This window comes from Triticum dicoccoides, chromosome 6B (genome assembly GCF_002162155.2).
Source record: "Triticum dicoccoides isolate Atlit2015 ecotype Zavitan chromosome 6B, WEW_v2.0, whole genome shotgun sequence".
Taxonomy (NCBI): domain Eukaryota; kingdom Viridiplantae; phylum Streptophyta; class Magnoliopsida; order Poales; family Poaceae; genus Triticum; species Triticum dicoccoides.
Genome location: NC_041391.1, coordinates 50,026,522 through 50,038,660, shown reverse-complemented (window position 1 = coordinate 50,038,660; position 12,139 = coordinate 50,026,522).

The window sequence follows — 12,139 nt, the reverse complement described above, 5'->3', positions numbered from 1 at the left end:
GCCTCCTTTCCTCCCTGTCCCCGGCCTCCTCCCTTGGTGCGCGATGCCCTCTCCCCTTCCCTCCCCTCCCGATCCCACCCACCAAACCGATCCCGATCCAGTCCAGATCGAGAGAGAGCGAGCCCCCTCCCACGATTCCCACCGCCGCCACCCCCACCCACCACCGCCGACCTTGTCTCCGCCATGGACCCTCTCCCCTAGCCTTCACCCCCAAGATCCACCAGTCCAGGCACGGCCATGGCGTCGCGGTCGGCTTTCTTGCCGGCGCGCGCGTGCGTGCTTCACGCCGGCCACGGGCCTCTGGCAATCAGGACGGCGACGACGTCAACGGGATCATCGGGTCTCCGGCGGCTCGTTCCCCTCGCGCAACTGCTCCCCTCCTTCTCTCCACGCCGAAACCCTAGATCGATGCCGTGGCCACCTCGCAGGTGGCGCATGCAGGTGAGATCTGGTATGGACTCCCCCCTTTCTTCTCCTCCTCCTTCCAGATTTCTTCATCTTGCTCGACTCTCATTGCGTTTGTGCAGTTTTTTTTTGCAGATCGTCTGGTTAAGGAGGACGCCATGGATAAGCCCGATGCCATGGAAACCTCACACGCAGCACATGAGGAAGCCAGACATGGCGACAACCGCCAGCCTTTCAGATCTCGACGACTTCCACACACGATGGAGGACTGGGGTGAGCTCCTCCCCCTCCCCCTATCTCTCTCCCACTCGTGCCTCGTTCCCCTTCTTCATCCTCTATTTTTGCGCCATGATCTACGTGTACGAAGCCTGGCTAGTGATCAATCAACGTTGAATAAACAACCAGAGACGCCGACAATAATTCCAGCAGTTTGCTTTTGAGATGTGAGCTAGTACTAGTGCTACTGGTCTAGTAAATTACTTGTGTGGAAAATGATTAGTGTTCAACTACTAGGATGAACATACCAAATGCCCACACAACTACTGCAATCATCAACCAGATGCTGATATGGCTGTAAGTGGTGGATTTGGGTGATTGATACATAATTGCATAGTTAATTCAGGTTGTGAACATTTCTTAGGAGTTATGTTAAGACACATACATGTTTCACAGCACTTCGTTGAAACCAATTGGAAAACAATGGAATAGCCGAACAGGTCTTGTTTGATAGTTTTTTAACATATAACATTACTTAGGGATATATGTAACTGTTTTGGTTACTATTTTGTACTCTAGTTTCTGCTTCTCAGTTTCAATGAAGCAGCATTGATAACTTTATAATTTATTTATGCCTGAACACTAGGCTATTGATTCTGCCCTGATCTGTTGACTCACAGTTTGATTCATGGCGTGCTTGACTGCTTGTGTATTGTTATAGGTGAGGAAGAACCAGCTGCCGACGGGCGAGGGCATGGGGTACCTGGAGGCCAAGCACCACCTGCTGATGAGCATTGAGTTCAATCCATTACGAGGATTCTTGTTGTTTGTCTTTGAACAATGCTTGCGTTTTAGCTACTGCCACTTTGAGCTGTTGTAGCTTGTAGTTATCAATTCCAGCTGGGTTTACATATTGCATTTCTGGAGTAGTAGATCGACATTTCTAAGTTCTTTTGTTATATAAGATGAACAAATGTTATGTTTAAAGTGTGAGCTGACTAGTAATCCTAGAGAGAACCAGCTCCATTTTTGCAAGAGTTAGCTAATATAATTAGTTAGATACTGTTGTATTAGTTAGCTAATATAATTTGCAGCATTAGTTAGATACTGATGTAGTCTTTTTTAGACTTCTCTTGTATGAGTACTCTTTGATGATGCTTGCTTTAGAAAAAGAAATCATGGATAGATAGAGTAGGGAAACAGTGGGCTTCCTTTCAAGTTAAATTAACTAATCATCATTTGGCTCATCAATTTTTCATTTCTTGTGTGACATTTGTACCCTGTTAATTATCATCTGTTCCCTTCTATTTTGAATTGACTGCACGTGATTGGGTTGTGCTTCCTCTGTTACATTCAGAATAGTTTAATGTTATAGTGATGATATACTAGGAACATTGCTTTCACCTACAATAATTGTCTCAATTTAATAAAGTATAACCAGCAAAACATCTACAATTGCACTCAAGGTTTACTACTAATAGTAGAATGTATGTGATTGCTCTGTGCTGTTAAGATCAAAGACTCTCATTTTGACATAGTGTCTTTTTTTGTTTAAACATGCTTGCTAAGTTGTTTACTAATGTTGCTAAGTTGTTTAAACATGCTTGCTACTAGCTTTGAAGTTGATCTGAAGAACCATTCATGCATTTACACATTCATGCCCCGACCCGACCCCTTGCTCGTCTCCCATCTCGTTTCGTTCCCTTGGTGGCTACTACTGTTTCGCATTGGATTTTGATTATGTTTGGTTTGCTGATGTTGTTTCTGTGGTGGCGGCGCAGGCTCTCGGTGAAGAAGAGCAAGGCCAAGCACCCTCCGAGCGCCTTCATCGTCTTCATGTGAGTTCTCCGATTCCATTCGTGGTTCGTCTTCATGTGCTGATAGTTTGTGTGCTCTGACTAGTAATGTTAGATCTTGCGTGTTGATTGGATGGCTGTTGTAGTATAATGATATTGTTGTTTCAGCACAATGTGTTGAAGTTAAGTAGCAGGACATGCACTTGTGCCATGCATATGCATATTATATCTGTTGTCTTGTATGAATACCTCATTTTAACTTGTACTAGCTGAAATGTGTTTATCATTCTATAAAAAATTGTCCTTTACTCCTTTACTCCTTTTTTTGAATGGAATGTTCATAATATATTGGCTCCAGTTTTTCTAATTCTTCTAAGCTGATTCATGTAACAGGGCGACTGTGGAAGGCATGTTGTATTTCTGTTAGCCCAGTCCTGACTATGTCTGTCCGTGAGTCTGACATTTGATCGCTGTTGAAGGAGCTCCATGCTGAAGAAGAAAACACTTGTAGAGCTTGTAACATTACTTGGAGAGCTTGTAAAGTACTGTAGAGCTTTGCATTTATAGAGCTTGTAAAGCATTGTATAGCTTGTAGAGCTTGTTAGAGCTTGTATTACGTGTCATTTGTAGAGCTTGTAGTGAATCTGGCTATTGTTATTTGAATAATTATGTGTGTTTTCTGCTTGCCTATTTAAATACTGGTTATTTTCTTACTATGAAATTCAAATATGATGTCAAATTGAAATATGAAGAATCTGAGCCTAATAGTTGGGACCCATTTATCAGAACCTGACAAGTGGGACCTGTTTGACTAATGGGCCCATTTTATAAAAAAAGAAAACTAAAACTGCTGGTACAAAAAGGCCATGGCCCAAAAAATAAAAAGGCCAAATTGTAGGGCTTGGCCCATGTAGTTCACCAAAATTAGCAGCAAAAAAACATAAATGGGCTGAATTGTTGGGCTAGGCCCATGTAGAACACCAAATTGGACCGGGCTGAATCTTGTGCCACATCAGTTTGCCACGCTGGATGCCTACGTGGCCTGGGGAGGTTGCTAGTGACCAAAACGCCACAGTAGGAATATTTTGGTCGTAAACGTCTTTGACCATTCCAGAAGAAAGGTCGCTATAGTCAGTTACGACGGCCAGCTCTTGACCTTCTGTTTTCGGTCACAAAAAGGTCATAAATGGAAATTTGTGACCTTTGAGTGACCAATAGTGGTGATCATAAGTTGACATATTTCTTGTAGTGTGAATATATAGACAAAACACTGTGTCCCTAGTATGCCTCTACTAGACTAGCTCGTTAGTCAAAGATGGTTAAGTTTCCTAGCCATGGACATGAGTTGTGATTTGATAAACCGGATCACATCATTAGTGGAATGATGCGATGGACAAGACCCATCCGTTAGCTTAGCATAATGATTGTTCAGTTTTATTGCTACTGCTTTGTTCGTGTCAAATATATATTCCTCCGACTATGAGATTATGCAACTCTCGGACACCCGAGGAATGCCTTGTGTGCTATCAAATGTCACAACATAACTGGGTGATTATAAAGGTGCTCTACAGGTATCTCCGAAGGTGTTTGTTGGGTTGGCATAGATCGAGATTAGGATTTGTCACTCCGAGTATCGGGTAGGTATCTCTGGGCCCTCTCGGTAATGTACATGATATGAAGCTTTGCAGGCAATGTGACTAATGAGTTTGTTGCAGGTGCACTACGGAACGAGTAAAGAGACTTGCCGGTAACAAGATTGAACTAGGTATGAAGATACCGACGATCGAATCTCGGGCAAATAACATACCGATGACAAAGGGAATAATGTATGTTGACATTGTGGTTCAAACGATAAAGATCTTCGTAGAATACGTGGGAACCAATATGAGCATCCAGGTTGTGCTATTGGTTTTTGACCAGAGTGGTGTCTCGGTCATGTCTACATAGTTCTCGAACCCGTAGGGTCCGCGCGCTTAACATTTGATGACGATATGTATTATATGAGTTATGTGTTTTGGTGACCGAAGGTTGTTCGGAGTCCAAGATGAGATCACGGACATGACGAGGAGTCTCGAAATGGTAGAGAGGTAAAGATTTATATATTGGAAGGTTATATTCGGACACCGGAATGGTTTCGGAATGGTTCGGGTATTTCTCGGAGTACCGGGAGGTTACCGGACCCCCCCTGGGAATTGTTGGGCCTACATGGGCCATAGAAGAGTGGGGAGGCAGTCCACAAGGCAGTGACGGCTCCAGGAAATGAAGGTTGGGTATTCATCAAAAAAAATTTTGCTCTAAATGTAGTATATGAGCCCAACAATACAACAGTAGCAATATATGAACAAAACAACGCTAGCATAATGGCAATAGCAATATTTTAATGTATCAGACCATAACGATATGAATACATAAGTACCTTTTGATTGATAAAGTGATGATACCCTTCTTACAATATAAATTTGTGATCACCTTTTTGGAACAGATTGATGACATCTTCATCCTTCACTTGATTGAAAAATTCTCTCTCAACGAATGTAACAAAACAATTGTTCAAATAATCATCCCCCATTTTGTTCCTTAGCTTATTCTTCACATAGATCATTGAAGAGAATTGGGAACTTCGTTCATCATCTTCATCAACCGCTTCATCATCTTGCACAATTGGGGACGGGAAGCCTCTCTCCCTCTCCGGTTGCAGAGCTTCGTCATGTGTATGCACTAGTGCTAGCTGTAGGTTGCTCTCAACCCTCAACGGAAAGAGCAGTTGGTGTGGATGTAGAACTTATTTTCCTTGCCTTTGAAGATTTGTCCCACAATTCAAGCAAGCTAACATATTTCTTATTCATCTACATCACAACCACACAAACAAAGTAGAAATCAGTGGCAGTGGCAATGTGGCATCAAATTCTTCACATAAACCTCCTCCTTCTTCAAACTCCAATGTCAATTGAGTTCAGTTTCATCAGTTTACAAACAAATCTTCAGATTTCTTAAAAAAACAAAGGGCAAAAAGCAAAAAATTACCTTGGTGCCGATGGAGCACTGGAGCTGCGCTGGTGGAACTGCAGTGGAGCCGTCGAGGGAGCACTGGAGGCCGGCCGGATCTCGGAGTCGAAGGTGATCGGAGGTGGACCACTAGACCTGATGCAGTTCAGGGAGGGGAGGGGCGGAGGCACAGAGCGGACTGCCGGAGCATGGAGGCCGAGGCCGGAGGGGCAGTACTGCTGAGGGGAGGAAAGCAGAAGGCCAACCGGACCTGGATTCGTCGCCGCGTCGCCGGCTGCTAGCCCGCTAGCGCTAGGTTTGGCAATCGGGGTAGGGGGAGGGAGACTGCGCTGGGCGCCTGGAGACTGGGAACTGGTCGATAGACCTCGCCTGCGGCCTCGCGCGTACAATCAAACACTGGTCTGGACCACTGCGTGACGCCCAGATTGGGCTGGGCCGTATTAATATGTATATTGATTTTTTAGGCCTAAATCTTGGGTATTCCAAGGAATACCCAGGAAGACCCCCAGTGCCGCTGATGCCACAAGGGGTGGCCGCGCCCTCCTCCCATGGGGAGTCCGAATTGGACTAGGGGAGGGGCGCTCCCACTACTAGGAAAACCCTTACCAGTAGCGCTGGTTTTTTGGCTATTAGTAGCATGGGCAGGCGCGCTACTGCTATGACATTACAGCTAATTTTTAGCAGTAGCGCTTGTTTCAACCAGCGCTACCACTACCTATGTCTAGTAGTAGCGCGCATCTTTCCATCGCTACTGCTAATACTAGTAGCGTGGCTCTACAACCAACGCTACTGGTGAGGCAGCGCTGCTACATACTACTCCAAAAACCCATGGTACTGCTAGTATTTTCTTTTTTTATTTTGCTATATTCATATTTTTACAGGTTTCATACAATTAGAACATACACATACACTGAAACTATATGAAAAACGAATGTCTCATCATCATCATCGAAGTGGTACAACATAGTCTCATCATATCATGATTATCAAACACAAATGATGTCGACATCATCATCATCTCAAAATAGCGATACAAGTTAATGATCACATGTCTCTTACATTGTCACAGTAGACACATGTTTCATCATCTACCTAAACTATGACATACGAGATAAGAGCGATCACGATGATCAAAAGCGGTATTATGTAGTAGTTTTTGCAACGACGCTGGTTCTGAATCCCATGTTGTGCTATGAATCTCAAGTAACTAGCTTCGGCTTCCGCTCTGCTATCAAACCCTTTCTGGCTTCCGCCGGAGAAGCCAGAGACTTGGGCCTGACACTCTGGCCACTCATCATACACACCCGGAACATGCCCTACATACACGGCATACCACTTCCTCGCCATCGTTGATCTATATACCTGTCAGAGATGCACACACACACACACACACACACATAGTATTATATATATATAAACACTATTCTAATCACGGGATCAGAATAATATTCTGATCACAACATAAACTTCCCGAGTAATGCGCCTGACCTTCCCCGAGTACTAGGTTGAACTTCAGCTAAAATGTGTCCAAATGGGGCTTGCGATATACCGTTGGAAAGCTATGGACACCAATATCATGACCCATGTTAAAATTTTGGCAAAATGTATAAGAGCAGTTTTCAAAACCATTTTTTCTTCACAAAAAAACGTAAATCGTATTTTTGATCGCATTTCTAAATCGTTTATCGAAATGAGGCAAATAATATGGTGTTGGAAAGCTGCTGCAAAATCGCTCCTTCCACATGTTGAAAGTTTTCTCTAATTCCCTATGGTTAAAGAGTAATTTGGAAAAATGTAAAATTTTGCAAATCGAATAGCCGAGTTCATATTTTCGATGTCATTTCTAAACAGCTAATCCAATTGAGGCAAATGATATGGAGTTGGAAAGCTTATGAAAATGCGCTACTTCTTCATGTTAAAAGTTTTTCTAATTTGCAATGGTTAAAAAGTAATTCAGAAAACGGTAGAAGTACCACCGAGTTCGTATTTTCGAGCTAATGTTTTAACCGTATGTCCAAATGCAACAAATGATATGGCGTTGGAAATCTTGAGCAAATGCAAAACTTTTTTGTATATATTGTTTCTCCCAATTCCTTGCGGTTTTAAGTCAGATTGGAAAATGGCTAAAAATGTATTTTCACCGTATTTTCTACAAACTTTACCGGATTGAGGGAAATAATATACTATTGAAAAGCTATAGAAAATGCGAAACTTTTACATGTTGATGGTTTTCTATGATTCCTAGCCGTTTTCACGTAATTTCGAAAATAGCGAGATCATTCGTACTGCCACTATCGCGAAACAGATTCTTCGAAAATGCACCGCGTGAAGAATTGAACTTCTGTGGCAGTTAACTTCACTCTGTTTTTCACGTGCTTTTTTTTGCTCGTAGATCTCCATCCACTGCTCGTGGCTCTCCATCCACTCACCGGAATTGAGCAAGTGATATACCGATGGAAAGTTGTTGTAAACACGCAACTTTCCCGTGTTTTCATACTCGCGATAATTTTAAAAGTTTTCATCTCAAATTCATTTAGTGTAGTTGGTGAACTTCCTGCTGTTTTCACATTGAACTTCGATGACATATTTTCGTTTGTAATTTTCTCATCCACAAATGATATTCTTTTTGTACAAACCTCTCTCATAATATATTTTTAACTTTCTCCGACCGAGGACTTGAACTTACACAAATGATATTCCTGTCATTTTGAAGTAAATTAGAGAAATGTCGAACATGATTTCTACCTTCATTGCGATTGGAAATGCACTGCGTGAAGTAGTTGAACTTCTTGGGCATGTCTGTTTGAACTTCACTCTGTTTTTGACGTGTTGTTTTTTGCAATGCGTGAAGTAGTTGAACTTCTAGGGCATGTCTGTTTGAACTTCACTCTGTTTCACTTTATTGCTTTTTTTCTTATACGATATACACACCATTTAGTACATGAACTTCTGGTTATTATCACTTTGAACTTCTCTCTGGTTTGAGAGAATTATTTTAAAACACAAAAAACAATATATTTTGTTATGTATTTTGGACATCTAAATACACGGTGAACCTCTCTCACAATTTTTTTCGAACTTTTCCTCGCCGAGCACTTGAACTTCTAGCAACCATTTTTTCGTTTATGAGTTGTTTTTAAAAGTGCAAAAAAATGGCATTATGTTTTTTATTTTTTGAACAGGTAAATCCTAGTTTTTAATAAAGTCTAAACTTCTCTGTTATTTCAATTTGAACTTCACCTTTTTATATTTTTGAGTAAAGAATTGTATTTGACTTTTATACAGAAAAATCGAACATGAAAATACAAGATGAATCTTTCTCGCAAGAATTTTTGAACTTCCTCAGACAGAGAACTTGAACTTCTTTCAACAAACCTTTTAAGCTTTTATTTTTTATACTTTCATTCTCACCTGAAATGCATTTCTTGCAGTACCTGAACTGCTCATTGTTTTCACCATGAACTTTTGTCACATTTTTGTGCATATGTCGAATTACACCCAATCAAAGGTCAAACGCCATTTTTTCCATTTTAAAACATGTAATTGGAGGTCGGACATCTCACAATATAAATTCTGAACCGTGTACAGGAGTGCGAATTATGTCTGAGTAAAGTGGGTAGCAATTACCAACGTTCCCACGTCGAGCACTTGAACTTCTAGCAAGAAATATTTTTCATTTTTTATGAGTTGGTTTTTTAAAATGCCAAAATGGCATTGGTTTTTGTTTTTGTTTTTTGAACATGTAAATCTTAGGTTTTAATAAACTCCAAACTTGCATGTTTTTTTAATTCAAACCTCATGTTGGTTTTAGTTTTCTATTAACGGTTAGAATCCGAGTTTTCAATAAACATTGAACCACTTCATTAATTTAATTTGAACTTCTAGGTTTCTTTTAGAAATGGGGAAATCCATTTACTAATTAAATTTTCTAATTTTTTTGTTATTTTAATTTGAGCTTCCCTTGTGGAAACTTGTTGAACAAGAGGGACTTTTTGAATTTTCTTGGTCTATGCACTTGAACTTCTAGCAACAAAATTTTTGGACTTCGCCTTTTTACTCCTATTTTCTCATATGAAACACACACCATGCAGTACGTGAACTTTCGTGTGTTGTCAATTTGAACTTCTCTCTATTTCACTTTATTAACAAAAAACATCTGAGTTTTTTAAATAACCATCAACATTTCTTTTAAATTGAACTTCATACTTTTATTCTTCCTAGAAATATAAATAGTTTTGGGTTTTTCGTAAACATCGAACTACTTCCGTTTTTTAGTTGGAACTTCTTGATATTATTTATTTGGTAACATTGAAAATCTATATTTTCTTGTAAATACAGAAGTGCTCTAATTTTGTAGTTTGGACTTCTTGATCTATTCTTTTGGTAACATATAAATCCTAGTTTTGTAACAAATATTTGAACTCGTCCGTTATTTAAATTTGAACTTCTAGTTTTTTTATTTAGAAACAGTGAAAATGTTTTTTTATGAATATTTAACTGCACTATTTTTTTAAATTGGAACTTCCTATTTTGCTGTTGTTGAACTTCAATTATTCATTCTTTTAATAATGAGGAAAATCTAAATTTTGTATAAACATCGAACTACTCCTTTTTTAATTTGGAATTCTTCGTTTTATTTCTTTTAGTAATGGCAAAAAGTTCTAGTTTTTTTAATAAATATCTAGTGGCTCCGTTTTTGGATTTGATCTTCTAGGATTTTGTTAATGGAGAAAATCCTTTTTATAAATTTGTGTTGAGGTGCTTTGTTTTTTAGTTTGGCCATTCTTGGGTTTCTATTGAAAAAGGGAAAATACATGGAAATATTTTTTGTCCAGACATATTTGTGTCTTTTTTTGTTTTCTAATTTTTTGAACTCTGCAATTTATTAATTTTGAACTTCCAAAGTACATTTTTCTGGGTGAGACATGTTTTCTTCTTGGTATATAAACATTGAATTGTTCTGCTATTTTAATTTGAACTTCTTCGTTTTCTTCATATAGTAACGGGGAAAATATCAGAGTTTTTTTGTAAAAGTTGAACAGTCTGAACTTCTCGTTTTCTTGTTTTTGAACTTCATTTCTTTAAAAACAGGGAGTATATGCGAACAAAATGCTCTTTATCCAGGAACAACAAGGTACTTCGCATAGGAATAAAAATATATTCACACTGGGGACATAATGTTCTTAGTCAAGGAATAAAAAATTACTTCACATACAAACACAAGTATATTCACCCAAGGAACAAATGGCGTTACACTTTTTGCTTTCCCCAAAAAAAGTGAACTCCTCAGATGTCCTGCTTTCACCAAAAAAATTGAACTCCTCGGATGTCCGCCTTCGAACTATCGCACACGATAAAGTGGAACTTCTCGACCGTATTGTTTTTCTCTACTCTATAATGCTTCCTAATGTTTTTGTAGTTAACAGCAGCCATGCTATGACCTTTGCCTACAACATCTCGGTCAGACTAACACCGTTGAATTGGAATATAGACTGAAATTGGTTCCAACGTAGGTAATCCTATCTAGTATTTTTCAGCTTTGCACACATTGTACTGATGTACATGGAGCACTCAATAGGGCTGGTTTTTTCAGTGATTTTTTAAGCATAAATACAGAAATACATGTAGTTTCTCTGTCTTAGCAGGAGCACATTTTTTTCTCAAAAAAAGCAGGAGTACATATGAGTGTAGAATTGAAATGTATACACATGTGTATGCATCTCCTCACATCACGACTTACCCACGCTTATGGCATTGTCTCTGCCACAATTTTCTTTTCTAATCCCTCACACAATTCCTGTCTTCATGTGAACACACAAGCACCAACTCCACTGAAATAAAATGGGCATCTAAGAGCGCCATTCCGACTCCTAAGAGAGCCTAATTTTGTGCCATCGCCCATTTAAACCAGATTGCACATCAGTCCAGGAAACATCTCCGTGCCTCCTATAAACAGAGGCATTGAAACATTTTGTAGATAAACATGGAAGAAAACCCCTTTATTCCCATTTTTCTGAAGGACATGAGAAACTGAAACCAACGGGAAACATCAGTTTTTTGCACCTGCACATATAGCTGAACTTCAGACATCAAAATTACTTAGAAACAATACAGAACTGGACAGGGGGAGTTATCAACGCTTGATCTCGATATAGTATAACAGCAGCGGAACAAGATGTTCACTACAGGCGTGCGTTCAAGTAATGAAAAGTTTAGAGCACAACACGGAGGCCTATCCTTGAGCACCTTGTGTTCACTACAGGCGTTTGCCTGTTCATGGATCTTCAGCTAGCCAACAACTTGAACTTCAGATCTCATCCAAACACCATTTTTAGAATTTTCACAAAGTAAACCTTTGTTAGTTCACCCAGAGATTCCAGCAAACACAGAACATGTGTTGCGATAATCCTCTTAACTCAGATTTTCAATTCTCACCATGCATTTCTAGCCACCAGTAGATGCGTTGTCACTGCCATTATTACTTGACCTACCATGACAATTTTACTCGATCTGCCATTGATGCTCTATAGCCACGCGATGGTGAACAATAGTAGCATCAGCGATAGTTGGACTCGCTGGTCGACAAGCTCACCGGAGTTGTGCTCGGATGATGGAAGAGGGAAGAAGGGAACGAGCTCGCCGGAGTAGCACCGCTCCCATGCGTGAGCATTCGTCGGATCCGGCGGGTTGCAACATCCGACGGGTCGGGGGGTTTG